Source organism: Eurosta solidaginis, chromosome 2 (assembly GCF_040869045.1).
Source record: "Eurosta solidaginis isolate ZX-2024a chromosome 2, ASM4086904v1, whole genome shotgun sequence".
NCBI classification, from domain to species: domain Eukaryota; kingdom Metazoa; phylum Arthropoda; class Insecta; order Diptera; family Tephritidae; genus Eurosta; species Eurosta solidaginis.
Genome location: NC_090320.1, coordinates 282,480,649 through 282,507,156, shown reverse-complemented (window position 1 = coordinate 282,507,156; position 26,508 = coordinate 282,480,649). Strand labels below are relative to the sequence as shown.

At 37.5% G+C, this 26,508-nt stretch overlaps 1 long non-coding RNA gene and 1 pseudogene across 1 annotated transcript; one reads left to right on the top strand and one right to left on the bottom strand.

Annotated features, from left to right (window-relative positions):
- Nucleotides 1-1,340: 1,340 nt before the first annotated feature.
- Nucleotides 1,341-26,301, bottom strand: LOC137242828 (uncharacterized). The gene is made up of 3 exons (XR_010950377.1): nt 26,177-26,301; nt 1,489-1,699; nt 1,341-1,430 (listed from the first exon to the last, which is right to left on the bottom strand). It is a non-coding gene; the product is annotated as an uncharacterized lncRNA (long non-coding RNA).
- On the top strand, nt 11,230-16,260 carry LOC137240170 (P protein-like; annotated as a pseudogene).
- Nucleotides 26,302-26,508: the final 207 nt, after the last annotated feature.

The following is a 26,508-nucleotide window of genomic DNA, read 5'->3' as shown; positions in this document are numbered from 1 at the left end:
TTTGCTGCGTTTTGAAAAATTGATTTTTGGCCGCCCAGATTGCTCAAATACCTGTGCGATGGTACGAAACGACGAAAGTATGGTAAAAAGGCCAATACATGACTACAATTGCTTCACATTTGTAGGCACAGGAAAGTTATGTATGCTTTTAATGTGTGAGTCATTCGGCCTTATTCCCGAACGGGAACGGAATATCCTAAGTAATCGATTTCCTAACATCTGAATCTATATTTATCAAAATTAAGCTTTAACCCTCCTAAATTATGTCGTTCTAGAACCTCTTTAAACAGTTGCTCGTGTTCTTTAAACGTCTCAGTAGCAATAAGAATATCATCCATATAGACAATAATCTTCCTATCATCAATCATATCCCGAAAAATACATTAATAAAGCGTTGGAAAACGGCAGGTGCATTCTTCAGTTCGAAAGGCATTTCTAAGTACTCATACTGACCAAACGGGGTCACAAAGGCAGTAAGTTTGGTTGACTAAGGGCCATCTGTACTTGATGGAATCCACTTTTCAGGTTCAACACCGAAAAAAACATCTTGCTTTGCAGGAACTTAATGCAGTCGTCAATTAATGGTAAAGGGTAATTATCTCTAGCGGTTAACTTGTTTAGAGCCCGATAGTCGACACACGTTCGTATATTTCTATTTTTGCCTTTTAACAATACGATTGCGGAAGCGTACGGAGAATCACTGGGCCTTATGATCGCCTCTTTGCCCAACTCGTCTATAATAGGTAGCACTTGGGTTCGCTCAGCGTAGGAGAGTCTTCGCGAAGCACATTGGAAGGGAACGCCAGAGGTTAATAGGATTTCCATTTCATATTTAAATGGCTTGGGTTTTATGTCAGAGTTGCAGTAGGCATAATCAATAATTTCTTTTAACGCTTCATACTGGGCTTTAGGCAGGATGGGATTTATGTTAACGCCGCTTTTGTCATGGGAAATATCAATATTAAAAATTTCAGGTAAATTGGTAGCAGGGGAGTCAGGAGACTCTACAAAGTTATCGGAAATAGCTTCATTTTGGTTATAGGTATTTAGCAACATGTTTGTTCAGCTTTGTGATGGCAGAATGTGCATCCGAACCAGTTACAAATCGACTAATATTATGTATGATGGTTTCAACATTGCCTCTTATTTTTAATAATTCATTCTTAGGATATCGTTTTGTTGTATTTCTTAATTTATTGTCGAATAAATTGAGAAAGTCTCGTCCCAAATTACGTGGTATAGTCATGCATTCATCTGATATAAAATTTAATTCAATTTCATTTATTTTATTTATGAGTTTAATTTTAAAATTTATTTTTTTAATTATAAATAAATATTTAGCTCCAATGCCTTTAAACTTCGATATCGTACCAGAATGCTCTTTTGCCAGCTGTTTTGGGACCAGTGACTCCTTTACAAAACCAACTAGACTACCGGTGTCAAAGAGAGAAGTATCAGACATTAATCTACTTTAAACGTTATACTCACAAAGTTTAACTCATCGATGATGTCATCTTGATAGTCTTCGTCATCAGTTACAAAGGCTACATCATCCCGTGGTTTCAGGATCTTCGCTGGATTAGGGCAAGAACTATGGTCGTGGCCCATTCGCCGGCAACGGAAAAATGAGCCATCTGGGCATAATGGATATGGGCAACTAGGCTTTGTGTGCCCGCTTCGTGAGCAAGAGTGCATTTGACTACATTGAAAATTTTAAAAAAATTTTTGTGAAATATTGGAAATATATATCAATCAAAACTTTACAAATTTCAAATCTCTCTCAGTATTGCTGGCTCGAGGTAAATTTTTTTTGTTGGTTCCGCAAAAAATAATAAAACACTAAGGTTTTTGTGAATGCCAATATATTTCAATTACCTTCGGTAATCGTCTTCAAGGCAACTAAACAACATAAAAACATACAACTTATTTATTAATTTTAAATTAAATAATACATTTTTAAAAAACTTAATATTTTCACGTAATTACCGCTTATCGTGGAGTATTACACTGTCAGTTCTTTGTATTTGTTAATAAGTGCCTGTATGATTGTGCAATATTGGCAATATCTGTTTTGTAATTTATTCTTTTATTTGCCGGTGTGCTTATTATGTGTAACATTTCTATTGTCATCCTTTTCTTGCTTTGTTGTTCTTGCTGAACAACTGAAGCTGCGTCGAAGTTCGGACAGTGGCTTTTGTTAGCACAGTGGGCCATGAGTGCTGTTTTATAATTATTCGTACTGTGACAATGTTTGTAGTCGGATTTATGTTTTGAGAGTCAAGTTTTCAATTTTGATTTTGTAGTGCCCACATAAATGTTATCGCAAGATTCAATATCATTCCCTTTGCATGGTATTTTGTAAATTACATTACTTTTCTCTGTTTCAGGTATTTTTGATTTTGTTCTATTTAATATATGCTTTAATGTGTTAATAGGTTTGTGGGCTATTTTAATTTCTTCGCTATTATAACAATTTGATTTTGTAAGACGTTCAGATAATTTAGGGACATACACAACAGATTTAAACTTTTTTGGTTTCTCTGACATAATTTTTGGTTTCTTTGTTAACGCTTTTTTTTATTAATGTTTTTATAATATTCTCGGGAAAATCATTGTTTCTTAGTAAAATTATTATCTCTTTCTTTATATCATTGTGGCAAGTGTCGTCCGATATTTGTAGCATTCTTAGTATACAGCTCCTTGCTGTATTGTTGTTGTTGTAGCGATAAGGTTGCTCCCCGAAGGCTTTGGGGAGTGTTATCGATGTGATGGTCCTTTGCCGGATACAGATCCGGTACGCTCCGGTAACACAGCCCGACCATCTCGGCAACGATTTATATGGCCACATTAAACCTTCAGGCCATCCCTCCCTTCCCACCCCCAAGTTCCATGAGGAGCTTGTGGTCACCAGAGCCTCGTCTGTTAGTGAAACAGGATTCGCCGCGGATAGGTGAGGTTGACAATTGGGTTTGGAGAAGCTGTATATTTCGCTGGCAATCTGAAGGGTTGCGCTACACAGCCCCTTGAATCTGGTATTTTAGTCGCCTCTTACAACAGGCATACCTACCGCGGGTATATTCTGACCCCCAAACCGCGGGGGGAATCCTTGCTGTATTGACTATCATCGTTCTAGGGTGTCTGAACTTGGCTTCTTATACCATTTTAGTTTAATTTGAATACCCTGTCTGATTACGATCGAGTCAAGATAGGGCAATTTTCTGTCGTCTTCTAATTCTGTAGTAAATTGTATATGTTTGTCAAAAGAATTTAATGGGTCAAGTGTATTTTTAACCTCATTTTCATTTATTATTGTAAATATATCATTCACTTCTTTTGTAAGGAGTCTTGGTTTATGATTTAATTTTTCAAGAGTAGTTTCAAGCAATTGTTCCATTACAATATCTGCAATGACTGGGGAAGTTGGTGATCCCATTGGTAATCCCTTCAATTGTGTGTATACCGATTCGTTAAATTTGAAGTATCTATTATAATAAGTGCCTGTTTATTAACAAAGAACGGACAGTGTAATACTCTACGTTAGGCGCTAAATACGTGAAAATAAATGTATGTATTTAGTTTTTTTAAATGTTTTATTTAATTTACAATAAATAAATAAATTGTATGTTTTTATGTTGTTTAGTTGCCCTGAAGACGATTACCGAAGGTAATTGAAATATATTGGCATTTACAAAAACCTTACTGCTTTATTATTTTTTGCGGAATCAACAAAAAAATTTGACTTCGAGCCAGCAATACTGAGAGATATTAGAAAACAAAGGTCGCAAAAACATCAAGATACAAATTTCAAATCAAAAAAAGTTCTTTAATAAAAACAGTTTAAAAAAAAAACATAATTTATTTAATAGTTTGGGATCAGGACGGACTAGGTATAATCGAAACAGCTGTCGCCAACATTTAAAGCAATAAGGGTTCCCAAACTGTTAAATAAATTATAAATTAAAAATTGCTTCAAATAAATTTTTCGTATATTTAAAGCAATAAGGGCAATCCCCGCTTAACTCATACAATAACGGAATTTGACAACAAAAGAAATACAGCGCAAAGCAAGTCGCCGAGCACAAGGAACTCGGTGCCCGTTCATTTTCGTCGTCGCCCCTCAGTTGTTAGCGCTATGTTCTTTGCTACTAGGTCTACAGGTGGAATGTGTAGAATGGCATACAGTGCAGCCGTCGGGGTTGTTTTCAGGAGTCTCGTAATGCTAAGCACTGATATTCTGCATACCCCCTCTAGTTTTTTGAGGCAGGTTGTTTTTTGTGTGGCTTTCCAACAAACATTCAAGTTTCATTTGTCAACGTATTGGTAGTTTATTGTATTTGTTTTCATTTGCCAAACAAAGGGAAATACTGAAATTGGTTGTGAAATAAATGAACACACTTCGAGTCAGTAATGTGGCATGAGAAACACTTTTGACTCCAACTGAACAACATGTCAGTTTCAGACAGTTTTTGACGGTTCCAACAAATGACTAATCGGACACCTAAATACACCCGCTCACCAAATTTTATCAAGATATCTCAAAAATTGAGGGACTAGTTTGCATACAAACAGACAGATGGACAGGGCTAAATCAACTCAGCTTTGCTGCACTATAAAAGTGGGCGTGGTCCTTTACCGATTTCATTAATTTTTCTTCAAACCATTCCTTATAGTAAAGGCAATCTCTCTGCCGAAGTTTGTTACGATAGGTTTAACGATTTAAGATTTATGATTAATAATATTTGTAAAATTGATTTTATCACAAGCGGGCGGTGGCACGCCCATTTTGAAAGATTGTTTAAAATTTTTATCAAGAGTGTCAATATCAGTCCACACGTAAAATTTCAACATTCTAGGTTTATTATTTACTAAATAATCAGGTTTTTTGTGTTTTCCACAATGTTATATATATAAAAAGTGGGCGTGGTTATCATCCGATTTCGCTCATTTTCAATACCAATCTATTCTGGGTCCAGATAAGCTCGTGTATCATATATCTCAATATTTACTCAAGTTATCATGTTAACGGGCAGAAGGACAAATGGACGGACGGACGGACGGACGGACATGGCTCAATCAAATTTTTTTCGATACTGATGATTTTGATATATGGAAGTCCATATCTATCTTGATTCCTTTATACCTGTACAACCAACCGTTATCCAATCAAAGTTATAATACCCTGTGTAAAAGTACAGCTGGGTATAAAAATAGCCGGTATTGGAAATGCAACCAGTTTAAGAGGAGTAATAGTTTCGAACCAAAATGCTATTTTGTCCAGCAGTGTTGGGACAAGATAGCACTGCTTGATTGTTGTATGGAGTTCTTCTTTTGTTTCTCACTTGGGGTAACTGATTTCAAACGTACCTTAATTTCTTCTAGCAGACCCAGTCAACCGAGCTAATATGGACTTATGAAAAGGCGAAAGGTGGGATCTTCAATGGCCCACAGATTAGAAAAGTACTTTGTGATCCAGAGTTCACCAGCTGCATGAAAACACCTGAAAAATCTGCACGGAACGAGTTCGTTTAGAAAACAGGAAGTAACCTAACTTCTCTAAGCATATAGACCAACTAATGCAACACTTTCAACATCTGGGTGTGAACGTGAGTATCAAGATACACCTTCTCCATAGCTACGTATACCATTTTCCTGAAAATGTTGGCGATCTTAGTGAAGAGAGGGCGTGGCATTTTCACCAGGACCAAGGACACTGGACGCGCATATGATAGTTGATTACTGCTGAAGCATTCAGAGTAGTGCTCCTCAGGCAACTCAAAGAAAAGCTCTTCAAAGTAAATTTAAGTCTCTGTAATTGACAATAGTACAGTTTATTTATAAAAAAATGTAATTTTACTAAACATTTTTTATTAAACATTTCGAGAACTTGAGATCCTAGGGAAAACTAGGTACTTTCAAATAAGGTACTAACAAAAATCTCCTGGACAACATCAGCTGGGTTTGCTATTATCCTATATTATGGTGGAATTTAAAAAAATCAAATGAACGTTCTTGCTTAGTCTTATACGACTAAGGGATATTACCACATCCTATTATTTCTTCATCTTTTATAACGAGATTTTACTTCTTCGTAGTTCTCCCCTATGTTCTATGGTAAAGAACAAGTTTATGAGCTTCACGAAAACAAATAATATATTTTATTTACACTAACCATTCCGTATCAATTCAATCGTGTAAAATCAAAAGAAGAACTAGGAGGGAAATATATTTCGACTCACGCTTTACAGTGTCCGGGAACCTTGGGAATATTGTAGGAAATATGCAAATGTTACTCATACGCCTGGGTGTGCTGTATAAAATTTGCATAAACAACTAAAAATATTAACGCTGACGTGCTTAACAAATCGTATTGAATAAATAAAATAATTAAAAAAAAATTTTTAAGTTAAACGGTTTTATTGCAAACAATACTTACATGAAGTAATAATAATACGAACAGCTAGAAAATAATTAGGTAGGTCCTAGGTACTTGTCATCACACTCTTTATCAATCTATGGCGTTGATCAGACAATTAAATAAAAGCGTGATGACACGTACCTAGGACCTACCTAATTATTTTCTTTCGTATTATTATTACTTCATGTGAATATTGTTTTCAATAAAACCGTTTGACTTAAACATTTTTTTTTGTTTAATTATTTTATTTTCAAGTTTTTAGTCTTTATTTAATTGCCTATTATTTTTCATTCTAATTAGTTCATTTAGTGACTCATTATTACAAGGACTCTTTCCTGACAATTTGTTAAAATCTAAGTCCTCAATACATAATTCTTCCAAAGACTTCACTCGACTCTGCGCCACGTATGCTTGTCCTTCCTCCAACTCCAAAATATTTTGATGTCTCTTCTACCGGACTGTATGCAATATTTATTCCAAATATGAGCCAAATCGGGCATCATAGGTCGCTTTCTATTCATGTATGTATTATGTGTTCCAAATATGGACCAAATCAAATCGGACCACAAATATGATTTTTGTGAATATCTCGATCCTTGCGCCACCTACCGGCGATTTTTTTTGATAGGTTTCTTTCTATTGTTGTATGTATTATGTCTTCCAAATATGGACCAAATCAAATCGGGCCAAAAATACGATTTTTGTGAATATCTCGATCCATGCGCCACCTGCGGCGATTTTTTTGATAGGTCGCTTTCTATTCTTGTATGTATTATGTGTTCCAAGCATGAGCCAAATCGGATCACAAATACGATTTTTGTGAATATCTCGATCCATGCGCCACCTAGCGGCGTTTTTTTTTCACAGGTCGATTTCTATTCTTGCATGTATAATGCGTTCCAAATATGAGCCAAATCGGGCCAAAAATACGATTTTTGTGAATATCTCGATCCATGCGCCACCTAGCGGCAATTTTTTTTCACAGATCGCTTTCTAGTCTTGTATGTATCATGTGTTCCAAATATGAGCCAAATCGGCCACAAATATGATTTTTGTGAATATCTCGATCCTTGCGGCGATTTTTTTCGTATTATTGCATTGTCATCGGGTTGTGAACTATATTCCAAGTTTCAAGCTTGTAGCTTATCGGGAAGTTACTTAAATTTCAATTACAAAATTCGTGCCAGCCAGCCAACCAGCCTGTCAAGTCAAGCTAAATAAAACTGTTTAAAAACAAACAGTTTAGGGTGAGAACTTTTTTCAAATACAATGAAATAAACGGAAGTTGCAGCTGATACTACTTTTGACGCCTTAAGGTTTTGCTGATTTATCAATGCTACAATCACTGTTGCAATTGAATGCAAGCATTGTTTTCACTTCCCATCAAACAATTAAGTATCATGCAAATTGAGTACAAAACGATGCAAACGGTAAATTAATTATGTTTAATATTCACATATTTAGTGAGTTAAACATGCTTATAACACTACATATTATGGGTGAAAGTGCAAAAGCTCTAATGAAGCAACTACAAAATCGTTCAACTAACATTTGTGTTTCAAATTTGTTTCGCCTTCATAGGCTAAGACTAATTTATTTCTGTTCGTATCAAAACATGTCGTTGGGCTTTAGAGGTGTTCAAACATCATGATAAATACTATTTAGTTGTGTAAACTGAGGTTTTGCTATCATTTACTTACATAAAATTTTCCTTGAAATTGAGTCGCTTATTCTCTGTAGAGGAGGGTTGGAATGCAAGATAGGTCGTCTTTTGATCAAGCACAAATTAATCTAGTCGACGATTGATTGTATTCCTTATATTGTATGCAAACTACTCATTCACTCCTTATAGTATTAGCCGCCTATCAACTTTATTACTCAGAAGGAAAACAAGTTAACTACGAGCTAACTAAAGTTGGTATCAACTATAACGTAAAGGTAATAATGAACTATTTGTTTATATTCTTTGAAAAAAGCTAACTATCTTTGTATGAATTTGGCCGCAAATAGTCTTAAGTCTTTGTTTCTTGGTATCGTTGTGGGGCTGTGAAAGCAGTTGGCTCTTACTTTAAGGTCATTACGGGACATTTTCAGTATAATTAAGAAATTGTTTGAGATTGCTTTCATTACTATTTTGGGATTGTTTTAGGACTATTTTGTAATAATTTCTTAGCCTTGAGCATAGTTTCGTAACTATTCTGGAATTATTTTCGAGATCATAACGGGATAACTTAGGGACTTTTTTGTGCAAGCAAATAGAAAACAGGTATTTCGTATTAATTTAAAAACAATTTCGTTATTTTTTCCGGAACATTTTCGGGGTTCTAACGTAATTTAGAAATTCGAAAAAATGTTTTGACTATTTCTTGGTTTTAAGTCGCCACTGCGTGGTTATTTTAGCGAGGAAAAAAATTTGGATTATACTCGCAATAAAACTGGATTATCAAACATATTCTATAGCAGATATGTTTGATAATCCAGAGTGTGGAAAAATACTTATTTCACAGTTAGTTGTGGCACTTTACCAAACTTCCTGTGCTAGTTTGTGGCCTGTAAGGTTTTGCGGCTAAAATTTTGGAGAACGTTATACTACTGCATCTGCAGAGATGTCTCGAAATTATTTGTAGCTAGCTGCATCCTATCTACATCAACTGTTTGAAGTTGTACTTTGATCCCAAGTCCTGAAATATTGTAAAATAAATATTCGTTCCAAAGTTTGAGAAGAGCTTTCATATCCCTCCCATGAATTTCGATCGATCTATATATGCTCAGAAGGATTGCTCTATTCAGCCACAAACTGATCTGAGAAGGATCACTAGCGCGCAAAAAGTTCATACTTTCAACTGCCGGCTGCTATCAAGAGCTAGAACTTTTGCAGGTTTGGAAATCAAATCACCTCTGATCCTGTTTATCACTTCTATTTAAGACGGTAGGGTTATGGGGTGGTTGAACGACCCAGAGAAGAGTGAAAAGGGGTACGCCCCCCTCTGGGTAGTGGTCTTAATCAAACTATTCCAAGGCTGCTTATGCTGATGACCAAGCAATCCTTGCCAGGTAGAAACACCCGGCCCCCTTATGGGACCTTCTTCGGAGATATCTTCGCACGGTGGCTAGGTAGTATGGCCTATCTGAATAACCTCAATAAAAGTGAGCTAGTTCTCCTTACTTGGAGGTAGAAGATCCGTGATTTCAGATCTCCCACCGTATGCGGTGCGACTGATACTATATAACCGTATCGTAGCTGTCATATAAGCTTAATATAGACAACAGAGCTAGAAAAGTTTCAGCCGCCTTGTACTGCTGCCGTGAAGCCAATGTGAAACGCTGAGTCATTGGCACACTGGCTTTATAACATGGTGATCAAGCGGATCCTCTTCTACGCTGTGTTGGTTTTGTGGAATGCACTGATCACTGCAACCAATTTTAAAAGGCTGGAAAACGCGAAACGAATGCTCATATTAGAATCAAACGCTTTGTTAAATATACAGCCGGTGGACATTATTGGCAGGTCAGCCGTGGCGGGGCTGCAATAAGGCTCCGAGACGCAAAGATTTGGACCCAGTGGACACTCCAATATTCTTATTAGTTTCGGCCCCTCCAGCTGAATTGGAAGCTAGGAGGTGTTTACTATCATGAGCTTATAGAAGGCCAACAGTTTAGACTGTCTGACCGCTGCAGTGTCTTCCAAGAGAGAGTTACCGGCGTCAAGGATGCGGTGCATTGTGTCAGGTATTTGGGAGTTTAATATCTACTCGGACAGTTCGGCAGCTATCAAAGCGCTAAGATCTAAAACTGCGTGATCGAGTGTAGTGGACGAGTGCGTGAAGTCGCCCGCGGTTGCAGAAAGATGCTTTTCTATTACTTGGGTGCCAGGTTATATCGACATACACGGATACGCATACGCGGATCTCTTAGCTTGAGATGGTACGCGCGAACAGATGGTGAATGCCAGTAGGGGCTTTGGTACACCGCCTGCCACTTGCAGTCTGCCATTTGAAAGATGGGCCTTGGCCCAGTGCCGCTCAGTATTCTTGAAAGTTACTTATTTGCATGGAGTATGACGAGGTGACGTCATCCAATTACTTCATGCTTAACTGCCTAGCATTTGCAAGAACAAGAAATCAGTGTTGTCGTTAGTCAAGATGGTAGCACAAGGAACCATACAAGTAAACTGATTCCACCTAGATGGAGCAGTGGCTATCCAACTTATCCTATTAAGCTAGGAGGATCCCAAGAATCAAATATGTTGACAATTTGACTTAAGTTAAAAGAAGAATGCGTAAATCGCTCATCATTTAATAGCCCAAACTATATGACGTGATTTTTCCAATAAGTTTCGTTGTTAGCTTAGCATCTTTTTGAGAAATTTACTAAGATAAGTTCTATGAAATCAAAACGGCTTTTGAATATCTGCTTGGGTGACTTTAATCGTAAGCAATATATGAACCCGAGAACTTTATAAACTTTGCCTGTAACAAGTTCATAACACCATTTACAATTAATCCCACTACTATAAAATATCAAAAGTAAAAATTTTCCACCACAGGATCCACAGCAGTCTGGAAATCTACATGACGAATCCAGTTTTGAGGAAGAGCACAGTTTTGCCGGCTTAGAATATATAAATATGAGAAAACTTCAGAAACCACAAACTGTAGGATGTGAGGGGTAAGAAATACTCATATGAAAGATCATAGCATACAAAAGAGTTTGTGACATATTTAATTATGTTTAATGATGTTACATTCACAGCACCGATTGCACACTCTCCCATATGTTGTGGCCAAACAAAAGTCCAAGGAACGACCAAAACGTGAACAACTTATAAAGCGTGGAGGTCTATTGGTATTTTGGCTATTCGCTGCTATTGTGCTAATGATATTCGAGGAGAAGCATTTGTTGGGGAAGACATTGGCTGTGCCACAGAATAAAACGAAAAGTGGGTAAAGTAGAGGAAATGTAAAAAACAGTTTTACTAATTGCTTTGTCGCTATGTGATTTCCACCAGACTTCGTATTACATAAGAATCCCACCGATGATTTCAAGCTAAAGATCTTTGGTACATTCAATGAGACTATACGTGCATATAAACCGGACGATGAGGGAAAATATTTGATTGTACAACCACAAATATCGTATTTCTACACTTTGTAGTAACAGGAACAGGTGAGTGGGTCGTAGAGGGTGTCAAAGGGGGAAAAGCTAGGAAGAGCTGGAAATCTATGTGCCCGAATAAGTATTTAGAATGTTCCAAGGGAAAATAGGAAATTCAAGAGACAAAATCCACGATCCCTTTGGCAGATCGAATTGGCTCGAAAGATGGGCGTGTATAGGTGCCTTTTTGCAAATGCGACACCTAAGAAATATTGATGGGATGATTATCAGACACCTTACCTTTTCTGTTAGTTTTTCTATAGAGGAGTGTGTAAGCTACCCGTAGGAAGACTAACCGACCGGCTTTGCTACAAAAATCCTAGAACACTTCTTCTTTCGAGGTGATTCATGGAATTCTGATAAGAACGCTCTTTCGCTGTGCTGAATAGCCAAAGGGAATCTGGTTCGTAGAACGCCGATTGTATTAGAAATAGGTAGATATCCGGGAAGCGTGCTGCGTCCTTGAAGAGGAAGGATGTGAGATTGTACATAAAAAGTTCGCCGAAATCGCCAAACAGGCCAAATAAATCACCTTGTGGCGGTGGATAGGAGCAGGTAGGAAGGGTCATTTCTTGAGAGGAGTGCAGTCGGCTGGCCAATGCTATCTCTTTGGTCTAGCTAAATGTCTTCCTGATGTATGGCTTGAAACCTGGTGTAAGGGTGTGAGAAGATCGGGCACCCTGAGAAGCCGGTTTCTTATCCACTCAAAGACTCTGTAGTAAAGAACCTATAATCCGCCCAAGCAGAATATAACCTGTAATATAACTCGCTATTCTTCATGTGAAAGCTTTGCAATACAACTGGTATCTCAAAAGAGTGAGTCACTCATTTTGGGAGTTCCTTTCAGCTACAATTTTAACATTTATGATGTTAGAGTGAACGTGATTGCGATGAATATAGTAAAAGTCAGTTGATGGGCTGGAAAATCGTCGTTCAAATCCTTCTTCTCCCAAGACTATAATAAATTTTGCGACAGCGTATGGCATAAGTCACGCGTTTTGCTGGTCGCAAGGAAGTAGTTTTCTGTTGGTATGCACGAGATTCCAATCATAGTGGGATGATAGCAGGTCCGGGATGAACCACTCGTTTTAGGAGGTTGAAAAGGGCCTTCCCAACTTGAATACAACCAAAGTTTCTTATAATTTCTGCATGATATATATTTATTTTATTGTTGCCGGGATGAACATGAACTTGATCAATGCGGGGATTTTCAGGGCGAAAGGTAATGGAAAGTTGAAAAGCACTACTTTCCAATCCCACATTCTTCGATATGATGCGTGCATTTGTTTCCAGGCAGGCTACGTTCGGTACATCATTCTATACTTAGAAGCTTACACAGATCCTTCCATATAATGTTAATAATCAAGCAAAAATTTAACAAACCTCTTTACCTTACAGAACATCTTACAAACATGGCTCATACCAATCGTTTCGGAGACGCTCTTCGATGTGGCGCCTATTGTGTAGCGTAATAAAACCTACGAAATGCCAGATAATATTTTACGAAGTTTAAAAGAACCAGGCGTAACAATGCGTCTCAGCATGCACACAAATGCTGAGAAGGATTTGGCTGTAGAGTTCATCTATAATCCATTGATCATCAATAAGAAGATTGGCACACTACTTGCAGCTGGAATTCTAATGATCTCCTATGCTGCTGGTGTGGGAGGTAATTTTGGAACAAACCTTGACTTGTTTTGCATTTCACTATTTCTAACTCATGCTCTCCTGATAGTACAGATTTTTCAACGCACCTTTGTCGCTATCATCTGTTCCATATTCTCTGTGGCTGTTTTAGCTTGTTTCGATGATCGTCCAAATATGGATGAGATCCCTGTGTGGATGGATATGGTAATGTTAACATTAATATTTTGTATGATGATAATTGTTGGTATTTTGGCAGAGACGGGCGTTTTTTATTATATAGCCATTTTGGCATTTGATATATCGGGTGGCAAAATTTGGCCTATGATATATTTTCTATGTTTCATAACGTGCTTTATATCGAGTTTTCTGGATAATGTAACAACAGTTATATTGATGTCACCGGTTGCTATAAGGTGCGGGTTTAGATATGGAATGTTGTTTTGGAAGGTCTAACTTATTAATAATTTCTTTTATAGACTCTGTGAGGTCATGAGCTTGAATCCGGTGCCAGTGTTGTTGGGCATAATCGTACAATCGCACATTGGTGGTGCTATTACACCCATTGGTGATCCCATATCGATTATCATTTGTTCGAATCAGTTTTTCGCTAACAATGTAAGTACCTTTCGTTACAGATAGACTTTTAGAATCTTTGAGAGAGTTTGAACAGTCGTGCTTGGTGGTAAGTGCGAGAACTTAATATAATTTAGGAGGGGTATGTCGTAGTAAAATGCTGCATATTTCCTCCTCTGGGTCGTTGTCCTTGATTACGTGGATTGCCTAAGCTGACAGCCTGGAAATAAATGTCGGAAGAGAATTTGTGAGTTCCCTGCGGGGTCTTTTAATGACTCGCTTAAAATTGAATTGCAACTTAGCTAGTTCTATTTACTATTAAATAAAATAGCTCTATTCAGCCCACTCTGGATTGGCAGAGTGTTGCTGGTACTATTGAACAGGGTGGATGCGCTTTCCTGAGCGGGTTCACTTCTTTAAAGGGAGTAGTGTTGAGTTGCGATATCCCTATGGATTTAAGACTCGCGTACTTGTTAAGAGTTGGCTTGACGCTAAGTGGAAAATGGACTGGAAGGGATTCTCCCAAGAGCTCGAAGTCAGCTGGAATCATGGGCTTTCCGACCATTGACCGTTGTTGCGCTTTCTAGCAGTAGTCGACATTATCAAGGATGAGGTAAGAGATTATCCAGCGACTCGTGTGTTCGGGGTCTTGATATCTACTCGGTCATCAAACAGCTACTAAGCAAATGGGCTCAAAAACCGTGTGAGGGAGCGTGATCGAAGAGGAACTGTTTGCTCTCACGGTAGCGTTGAACTCATTTTCTTTAAAAAATCAGTGGGACCAGGGCACCATATCAAAGTAAATTGTCACTCAAATCCCATCGCGAGAGCAGTGACTTTACAATTCCGCTGGCCCTTATAACCTTATTTTGGGGGAAGGTGGCATAGAGCCAGCTAAGAAAGCGGTGGACTAAGGAAAGAGAAAAAGAGCGATAGGGGACTAAGAGTGCAAGCGAATTGCGAAAAGAAGTGGGAGGGAAAAGCATAGAGAAAGGGATAAGACGATGAACAAAAAAATATTTCGGTATAGAAATGACAATAGCACGAAAAATTTTATCCGAAAGAGGAATATGAAAAGGCAAAGGAAAGAGTAAAAAAAGAGCAAATAGGTAGGAGGAAGGAAGGAAGGCAGAATAAGAGGATGGAGGGTTAAGAGAAGAGGAAGATACAAGTGAATATAACAAGGAGAGAATACTAGAGGCAAAGAAAAATAGAAAGGAAGAGGTAAAAGACATAAGGAGGTGGAACGGCAAAGGTAGATATGAGTTAAAGTACGATTCTTAAATGTAGGCTAAGTCAACTATCTAAGGTCCGACTAGCCTAATAGTTTTTAATAAACATATTAGGGACCAATTTCTACAAAAACCCGTCTAGTGACGTTTATTTTCTTTGTTCATGGACCATTCGATACTGATTAGCCTCAGTGTTCAGTCAGAGCTAAAAAAACAAAAAAAAAAAATGGGTACAATTTTAGTTATATTCTCATCTCATATACTCTTTTACCAGGGCATCACATTCACCAAATTCGCGCTTTACTCGTTGCTATACAAAGTTGTGTATATATGCGTTTCGCTTTTCGTGATCCACAATCACTACGTCTCAAGGAACCCAAAGAATTCAAGGATCTACGACGCGAAATCAAAGTTTGGCAACGTGCTGCAAATTTCCTTTCTTCCTACTCGAAGGATGCTGACCTCGTACGCGCAACATTACACAAAAAAGTTAAGCTACTCAAACGTACACTGAGGCACAAACAGCGTCGTCTAGACTCGAATGATGCCTACACAGATACATTGCAGGATCTAAAGTTAAAATATTCCATTAAACATATGAGACTTCTGGTGCAAACATGTCTAGCTTTGACGTTTGTACTCATCTGCCTCTTTATACAATCGGTGCCACAATGGCGTACGCTACCACTCGGTTGGTTGGCGCTACTTGGCATTATAGCTTTTTTCATCGTGTTAGATCATGATGATATGGAACATTTGTTGCACCAAATCGTGTGGACGACGCTCTTATTTTTGCCGGCGTTTCTGTTATGATGGAATGTGTGGAACAGTTGGGTCCCTTCGCTTGGATAGGCGAGATAACGAAGAACATTATTTTGTATGTTGATGAGCGACATAGTTTGGCAATGGCTATTTTTATTACTTTGTGGATATCTGCAATGGCTTCGGCGGATTTGGATAGCATACCTGTGACGGCAATGATGGTGCATTTGGTGGTGATGATTGTGAGTAGGGGCACATTGGGTTTGCCACTCGAGCCTATAGTGTGGGCTTTAACTTTTGGTTCGAGTTTTTGGAGGTAAGGTAGGTTGACAGTTTTCGTTTATTATATTCAGCTTTCATAGTTTCCAAAATCCCTCAGGCAATGGCACTTTGTATGGCGCTTCCGCGAATGTCGTCTCAGCTAGCATTGCTGAACAGCATGGCTATAAAATAACATTTACACGTTACTTGAAGTGAGTTGGGAGACACATTTTTTACTACGCCCTTCTATTTTTATACACAGTTGAGCAGAGCTCACAGAGTATATTAACTTTGATTGGATAACGGTTGGTTGTACTTGGCAGGAACGTTAATACTTTTACTATATATGTGCTAAAAAAAATTAGCAAAATCGGATTAAGAACACGCTCACTTTTTAAAAAAAATTTTTTTAAAAGTCAAATTTTAACAAAAAATTTAATATCTTTACTGTATATAAGTAAATTAAGTCAAAATTCAAATCCAGTAATGATATGGTGCATCAAAATACAAAAATGAAAGAAAATTTCAAAATGGGCGTGGCTCCGCCCATTTTCATTTAGTTTGTCTAGAATACTTTTAATGCCATAAGTCGAACAAAAATTTACCAATCCTTCTTAAATTTGGTAGGGGCATAGATTCTATGACGGTAACTGCTTTCTGTGAAAATGGGCGAAATCGGTGGAAGCCACGCCCAGTTTTTATACACAGTCCACCGTCTGTCCTTCCGCTCGGCCGTTAACACGATAACTTGAGCAAAAACCGATATATCTTTACTAAACTAAGTCCACGTACTTATCTGAACTCACTTTATCTTGGTATAAAAAATGGCCGAAATCCGACTATAACCACGCCCACTTTATCGATATCGAAAATTACGAAAAATGAAAAAATGCCATAATTCTATACCAAATACGAAGAAAGGGATGAAACATGGTAATTAGATTGGTTTATTGACGCAAAATATAACTTTAGAAAAAACTTTGTAAAATGGGTGTGACACCTACCATATTGAGTAGAAGAAAATGAAAAAGTTCTACAAGGCGAAATCAACAGCCCTTGGAATCTTGGCAGGAATACTGTTCGTGGTATTGCATATATAAATAAATTAGCAGTACCCGACAGATGATTTTCTGGATCACCCTGGTCCACATTTTGGTCGATATCGCGAAAACGTCTTCACATATACATCTAAGCGCCACTCGCTTTTAAAACCCTTATTAATACCTTTAATTTGATATCCATATCGTACAAACATTCTAGAGTCACCCCTGGCCCACCCTAATGGCGATATCTCGAAAAGGCGTCCACCTATGGAACTAAGGATCACTCCCTTTTAAAATACTCGTTAACGCCTTTCGTTTGATACCCATATCGTACAAACATATTCTAGAGTCACCCCTGGTCCACCTTTATGGCGATTTCTCGAAAAGGCGTCCACCGATAGACCTAAGGCCCACTCCGTCTTAAAATGCTCAGTAACACCTTTCATTTGGTACCCATATCGTACAAACAAATTCTAGAGTCAGCCCTGGTCCACATTTGTGCCGATATCCCTAAATGGCGTCCATCCATAGAGCTATGGCCTACTCTCTCTTAAAATACTCTTTAATACCTTCCATTTGATACACATGTCATACAACCACATTCCAGGGTTACCCTAAGTTTATTTTCCTAACTATAGGAAACTTAGTTCTATATAGACTAACATACATATATAGATATGTTAATTATCTAGCATTTTTGTATAGAAATAAGTATAAACTGAGTATTTGAATGCATCTACATACATATATATGCCAGGGAACGAATTCAAGATATATTTTTCAAATTTCAATTTAAAAGGTCGGATGGGAAGAATATCTCTCGGAATCCTTCGTGGGACTCATGCTACAAAGCAACGGCGAATAGTCCGCAGCATGCGATGTAATATCGGAAACAATAAGTGGCTCAGGAAGCCTGGAATGGTTCCGACGTAGTAGGGAACACTAAATAGTCCAGCTTTGGGGATGCAAAGCAGATTGAAACTGCAGATGAGGCTGAAATAAGCAAGGATTGGATACAAGGTCTCTCCGTCTGTTACAAAACGGGAACAAACATAGCACAGATCTGAGACAGGACGGATTGGTAACAAGAGACTTTTTGGCTATAATAAGGTGTAAAATACGCGATAAAACAGTTTTAAAAACCGATGCGTGCATTGTAGACATGGTCTGTCCAACTATGCGATTTTAATACACTTGAAAGCTAAAGCGAAAATAGTAATATAAAATAAAGAACAGGGACGGATTGGAGAAAAGACCTCTCAAATTGTCTAAAAGAGACAACTGGACGATAATAACTTGTAGCATATCTTAATATATAAAAATCACGTGTCACTATGTTTGGCGCCAATGGACTCCTAAACTGTTAAACCGATTTTGAATTTGTTTTGCACCCCGTGTCTAATTTGATCTAACTTGAAATACAGGATAGGTTATATCTCAGTTTATAGTCGCAATATTATTTTATTGCAATTTTTTTTACTTGTTTATACTGTAACGAATTTACTGCAAATCCTCTTATTTGCAACCTTGTACTAACGTTCGTATCACTAAACTGTTGAATAAATAACTCCAATATTTAATAATGCAAAATGGCTTTTATTAAAGGACTTCACAATAGCACTTATAACTGGCAACTAATTGCTTGCTATTAAATGAAACTGACCTTTGCGCCTCTACTGTTGCGGCCTTTTATACTCTGATGATTTCTCGTTGCATCTTCTAGGCGCTTCCAATTCCAGAATCTACTAGTTGGTTATCTGCTATAAATTTCTCAGCTACAATACAGATGTATAATTTTTGTAGCTTCTCTCATACCTTATGCGCTTGCATGTGTGAGCGACATTTGCACAACCATTGCATACTTTCAGAAGTATCTCAAGTATATGCATGTTGTTGTGCATTGCTTCTCCGCTGCGTGTACGTACATATATGTAGACATAATGATTAACTATTGATGTGGATACACGTCACTGCTTAGCATCGGCTTAGAGATGATGGTATCCCTTAGTGTTGCTAATATTCGTAACAATACGTAATAATAAAATGTTACCTATACGCACCGGCACTCACATTTTCAGGGGTGCGGATATACTTCCGTGTAATTGGTTGGTGTTTAATTAAACAACGTGCTTATCATTAAAAAATATTATAGCGAGTGATATCAAGTATAGCACATCACCAGGCCCGCCGAGAGGTTGGGGGATGGGGGGCCGCGATTTATAGGTACTATGACATTTTTTTTAATTCAGGAGAGTCTTTAGTTGTTCCATGTGCAATTTTTAAGCCGAATTTCAAAAGCAACGAAAATCTACATTTCGTTTTAATATTATAGTGAAGTGTGAAAAATAAAAATTTATATATATAAAAATAAAGGCTAAAATGTGTGTTAGTTGGTCGCCGGTGTTTGAAGAGATGCGTTGGTTAATTTTGTTCAAACCTTCACACAAGTTGCGTAAACCTCACGCGTGGTTACTACATAGGTTGCGATCGACGTACAGAGTCTCGAGATATAGGCCGAAACGTAGACCCTAGTACCCCTAGAACGTATTTATAGAATATTGTTACGAATATTAGCAACATTAAGGGGTAATGTCATCTCTAATCCGATGTTAAGCAGTGACTTGTATGCACATAACCAAATTAATCATTACGTTTACACATATGTACGTTCACGCAGCGGAGGAGCAACGCACAACAACATGCATATATCTGAGATACTCCTGAAAGTATGCAATGGTTGTGCAAATGTCGCTCACACATACTAGCGCATGGGGTATGAAAGAAGCTATAAAAATTGTGCATCTGTAGTTATAGCTGAGAAATTTATAGCAGATAACTAACTAGTAGGTTCTGGAATTGGAAGCGCCTAGAAGATGCAAACGAGAAATCACAGAGTATAAAAGGCCGCAACAGTAGAGGCGCGAGAATCAGTTTGGTTTAATTAAGAAAGCTATTAGTTGCAAAGTATAAGTGTTATTGTGAAGTACTTTAATAAAGGCCATTTTTGCATTATTCAATATTGGAGTTATTTATTCAACAGTTTAGCGATTCGAAAGTTAGTAGAAGTTTGCAAATAAGGGGAATTGCAGTAAATTCGTTACAATTGGTGTCAGAAGAGGAATTGTTGAATAAATTCCGAAGATTGCGAATACAACATGGACATGGCAAAGTGGAGTGAATTGAAGATCCTACAACTGAAGAAGGGGTTGGAGAGCCGTGGACTGAATGCAACCGGCAATAAACTCGAACTACAGGAACGACTACGAAAGGCAATGGAATTAGAGGGAATTAACGTGGAAGAGTATGTCTTTCCTTTAGATGGCGAGGAGACAACAAACATTGAAGAGAAAACGAAACAACGCAGACTGTTACCAGCACAGATTTGAACATGATATTGGCTGCAATATCTGCACAAACGTCGACAGTAACATCAATGTCGTCTCAAATGTCATCTCAACTGGAAGAACAGAAGACTTATATGGCATCGCAACTGGATGAACAGAAGACAAGTATTGCATCTCAACTGGATTCGCAGGAGACACGCAAAACATCCAAGATGGAAGCACACGAAACGCGTGTTTCAGAAATGTCGACCCAGATAACATCTAAGATGGAAACACAGTTAGAAGAACAGAAGACATATATGGCTGAGCAGTTGAAAGCAAAGAATTTCGCATATTTTCGCAACTGTTAGAACAGGAAGCAAGGGTATCATCAAAACTGGAAGCACAGGATGCAAAAATCGCTCAATTTCAAGCAGAAGTCGATGATTTGAACGATCGTATGGAGCAATTAAATTCTAGCCGACCACCTAATGTCTGAAACACTGTGAAGAGAGCTCGGTACTTTGAGGATGCCCCATCGTTATGGACTGCTGCTGAAAATAGTAAAACATTTTTGTACAACTCCGAAGAAAGTAATTGCAGCCGTACAACATTCTGCAGCATCAAGACCACATAAATTCAGACTGTGGGTTGCACAAGGCGAGTAATCAACATTCGAGTTTATGCCGAGAATGTGACGTAGTGCTCCGTTGTAAGCTCCTTTCATATTGGCGCCGGTATCGTACCCTTGTGCACGAAAATCTTCAATCAAGTATGGCAAATTAGATCAGCGATTTTCTGACCAGTTTTTTGATTACCATTCACGAAAGCCAAAAACCGTTCTTGAATTGTAAAATATGGTGCTTTCGAATTGAAATGGAGTTAGCGCAAAATGAACGTAGTCAACGTGACCAGCATCAGGCATAGCATCAACGATAATAGCAAAATACTTGGCTTTATTGCCTTGATCTAATATAGTTTCCCTCACGTGCTTTGCACAAATTTTTATAAACTCGTTCTGAATGTCTGGGGAAAGATAGTGAACTTGTAAACGTTTATGCTGCTGTTGTGAAAACCTAAATTTATCCAAATGATCTCTAAGAATCAGATCATATTGGCTTATGAGATCTTAGATGCCCAAAATATGTCCATCGTTTCGTTCACCAAGATATATACTTTCGCCTCTGAAAGCTAGGCTTCTTTCACCCAAAAATAAAATAGTGTCTAAGATTCTATATAAAATTTCTTTTCACTTTTGAGTTTCTGTGATTAGTATCAATTGTAGCCTCCTTTTGAATTAGATTTTGTAAAGATCGCCATTGAATATAACATTTAATGTGATCTTGAGTATTTTCGTGTGCTGGCGGTTTATCGTATAGCTTCTTCCCACCTGCAATATCGAATATCCGCCAGTACAACAAATTTTAGGTCGATTTAAAGTATTGGTGCTTAACAGATGACATGGTAGGCAATACAAAGTATTGCTACTGGCACTCCACACCAACCAGTCATGCTCCACTTTCTCTAAATTTGGCAAGATTCTGTTTAACTACGAGGTAGGGAATGCCTCGTCATGACGATCACGTGGAAAAATGACAGGACACCTTTGATGACCCCGACTAAAACTCATTTTTCACTGTACCGATATCGAAGTCGTTTAAATAATCTGGACTTCGATACAGAGTTGGTGGTATTTTTGGAAGATTTTTTGAAGATGAACCTTTATCAGTGTCACAACGAAAACTTTACGATTTCGGATTCATGTAAACATATATTTTTCGTTGCTTTCGAAATTCGGCTTAAAATTTGCACATGGAACAACTAAAAATTCTCCTGAATTAAAAACAAATGTCTTAGTACCTCTAAATCGCGGGCCCTCTGAGCAGCCCCAGGCCCGGGGGTGTTTTGGGTTTCGGTTTCTAAAGGCTTTCGATCTTAATTGAGTTTTTGAATAACTCATGAAGAGCTACCCTTACCTTAAGATTTCGTTTCCGTTTAGACTTCGCTCTTTGATTCTGATCAATTTCTATAACGATTTTGCCTATTGCCAATGCTTGACAATTTTTTTTCGGGACAAACCCATGATGGGACTGAAGATGGTACAACGCCGAACGGTTTGTCTTCAAACTAAATGAAAAAAAAAAAAAAAAAAATTGCTGAAATGTAAATCAATAACCACCCTACCCTGTTTAATCTGGCTTGAAGACATTTTCGACGCCGAAAGAGAAAACGAGAAAGGAGCTGAATATGGAACTACACCAAAACCGTGTTGGTTTCAAACGAAATACAAGAGATAAAAGAAAATCGTTCTAATATGCATCAAAGATCGTTTACTCTCCCTAAATTTTGGATTTCTATTTCGTTTACGGTTTCAGTTGTTATTACTGTGTCGGTTTTGGTTTTCTTTTTATTTTGGAATCATTGCTTGATATTGGTTTTGTTTCAGCTCGAATTTCTATGCCGAATTTCGTTGCGGTTTTGGTTAACTTTTGTTCGATTTACGCTTCAGTTTTAGGTTTCATTTTCGATTTCGTTGTGCCTTCTGTTGCACTAGTTTCAAATCATATCGATTAATTTTTGGCCTAGTCAAATTTGATTTTGAACAAAACGCTTTCAACGTTGTGACATCTTCAGTGTCAAAATAGGGAATGAATAGGGGAAGTTACTGATTTGTTCCAGTTTCGGTCAGATTACAGTAAATTTTAATCAACACAAAAGGGGAATTTGCTAATGAGTAAACCAGTTAATATGCTACCCTGTAACAAAAAGAGTCTAAGTTGTAATCAACACAAAAGGGGCATTTGCTAATTGTTGCTGACAGAGCAATTCACACGATTTAATACACAACAACGCATTCAGTCAAATTTGCTGACATTGCGTTTCCCACAGACGTCACAGCTCAACACGCATATGTAGGTACATATTTGTGTCGAGTTGTATGTAGGTATGTATGCTTAAAGTAAATATGTGCTCCTTTTTGATTTTGTTACGATTTCGCTCCCGGAGGTGGTGCAGCTTACGAACCCTTACCATATTCTGAAAACTAAACATTTGCGAAGATGTGGCTTTCAACTTTGAAACGATTTAAAATTCGAACTTAATTTTTTTGATGTCGAAGGCAAGTGTTCGGCTTCCCACTGACAATTTATTTTATAAATTTTTGGCATGGTGCCTTCTATTAATAAGGATGAGGCTAATTAAGCATTACCTTCCTTTGTGTTTGACAAATCAAAGTCACTAAACAAATATTTTGTATATATTCGAAATGGACAAAGAAACGAAATGTGAACGGAACATACCATGCGCCAGTTGGCAACAAATATGCCGAGGTCAATTTGTAAGTTCTGCGTTCTGCGTGTAAACTTTAGTAATTAACAAAAAAATATTTTTTGTTTAGCAAAATCTTAAGTTTGAATTATTAGTGCCTTTCACCATTTTTTTAAAGGTTATAACGCATATTAGTTTATATATTTTTATAGAATTCATTTATTTTTTATTTTTATGATTTGATGAGTTCATTATAGCTATGACGCTGATTCATAAAAAAGGTCATGCTAGGTCAGATTCAAGTAGTAACGTAGACAAGTGTTAATTATGAATTAGTTTACGGGACAGGAACATTAATTTCCTTTACTTATATTTACTATAAAAAAATTAAATAAAATAAAAAAATTTTTTTAAAGTCAAATTTTAACATAAAATTTAATATCTTTACAGTATATAAGTACATTATGTCAACTTTCAAATCCAGTAATGATATGGTGCAACAAAATACAAAAATAAAAGAAAATCTCAAAATGGGCGTGGCTCCGCCCTTTTTCATTTAATTTGTCTAGGATACTTTTAATGCCATAAGTCGAACAAAGATTCTAGGACGGTAACTGTTTTCAGTGAAAAAGGGCGAAATCGGTTGAAGCCACGCTCAGTTTTTATACACAGTCGACCGTCTGTCCTTCCGCTCGGCCGTTAACACGATAACTTGAGCAAAAATCGTTATATCTTTACTAAACTCAGTTTACGTATATATCTGAACTCACTTTGTATTGGTATAAAAAATGGCTGAAATCCGACTATGACCACGCCCAATTTTTCGATTTCGAAAATTACGATAAATTAAAAAAATGCCATAAATCTATACCAAATACGAAAAAGGGATGAAACATGGTAATTGGATTGGTTTATTGACGCAAAATATAACTTTAGAAAAAACTTTGTAAAATGGGTGTGACACCTACCATATTAAGTAGAAGAAAATGATTTCTGCAGGGCGAAATCAAAAGCCCTTGGAATCATGGCAGGAATACTGTTCGTGGTATTACATATATAAATAAATTAGCGATACCCGACAGATGATGTTCTTTGTCACCCTGGTCCACATTTTGGTCGATATCTCGAAAACGCCTTCACATATACAACTACCACCACTCCCTTTTAAAACCCTCATTAATACCTTTAATTTGATACCCATATCGTATAAACACTTTATAGAGTCACCCCTGGTCCACCTTTATGGCGATATCTGGAAAAGGCGTCCACCTTTAGAACTCCCTTTTAAAATACTCATTATCACATTTCGTTTGATACCCATATTGTACAAACGCATTCTAGAGTCAACCCTGTTCCACCTTTATGGCGATATCTCGAAAAGGCGTCCACCCATAGAACTAAGGCCCACTCCCTTTTAAAATACTCATTAACACCTTTCATTTGATACCCATATGGTACAAACAAATTCTCGAGTCACCCCTGGTCCACCTTTATGTCGATATCTCGAAAAGGCCTCCACCCATAGAACTAAGGCCCACTCCCTTTTAAAATACTCATTAACACCTTTCATTTGATACCCATATCGTACAAACAAATTCTAGAGTCAGCCCTGGTCCACCTTTATGGCGATATCCCTAAATGGCGTCCACCTATAGAACTAAGCCCACGCTTTTTAAAATTCTCATTAAAATCTTTCATTTGATACCCATATCGTACAAACAAATTCTAGAGTCAGCCTGGTCCACCTTTATGTCGATATCTCGAAAAGGCGTCCACCCATAGAACTAAGGCCCACTCCCTTTTAAAATACTCATTAACACCTTTCATTTGATACCCATATGGTACAAACAAATTCTCGAGTCACCCCTGGTCCACCTTTATGTCGATATCTCGAAAAGGCGTCCACCCATAGAACTAAGGCCCACTCCCTTTTAAAATACTCATTAACACCTTTCATTTGATACCCATACCGTACAAACAAATTCTAGAGTCAGCCCTGGTCCACCTTTATGGCGATATCCCTAAATGGCGTCCACCTATAGAACTAAGCCCACGCCTTTTAAAATTCTCATTAAAATCTTTCATTTGATACCCATATCGTACAAACAAATTCTAGAGTCAGCCCTGGTCCACCTTTATGGCGATATCCCGAAATGGCGTCCACCTATATAACTATGGCCCACTTCCTTTTAAAATACTCTTTAATACCTTCCATTTGATACCCATGTCATACAAACACATTACAGGGTTACCCTAGGTTCATTTTCCTACATGGTGATTTTCCCTTATTTTGTCTCCAAAGCTCTCAGCTGAGTATGTAATGTTCGGTTACATCCGAATTTAGACTTCCTTACTTGTTATATTTGATCTTACGTAAATTTAAATTTATTGCGACTGTTTATTCACTTTTCTTTATACTTAAAACACTTAAGCAAAATAGGTCATTTGCATTCAATCATATTTGTAATTGTTTATTTATTCATAAATTCGCCAACTCACTGCAAGGTGTTAAAATATCGTCATCACCAACAACAAATATTTGTCATAATGAATTAAATATTACTCATACGACATGTACGCCACATCAATAAATAGAGTTGGGTCGTTTCGTTCTGAACTTGTTCAATTGACTGGGTCTCTCAACTGAACAAGTGAACTAGATCTTCGATTTCGGTTCTTTTTGTTCTTTTAGTTCGTTTTATCTAATGTTATTCTTTCTCTCTTCACGTTCGCGAACACTGTAAATTCATACATACATACGCAGAAATTCACAGTGAGCACGAATGTCGATGATGCCACTTACACTAAAGATATGTGTGGTCATCTTTGTG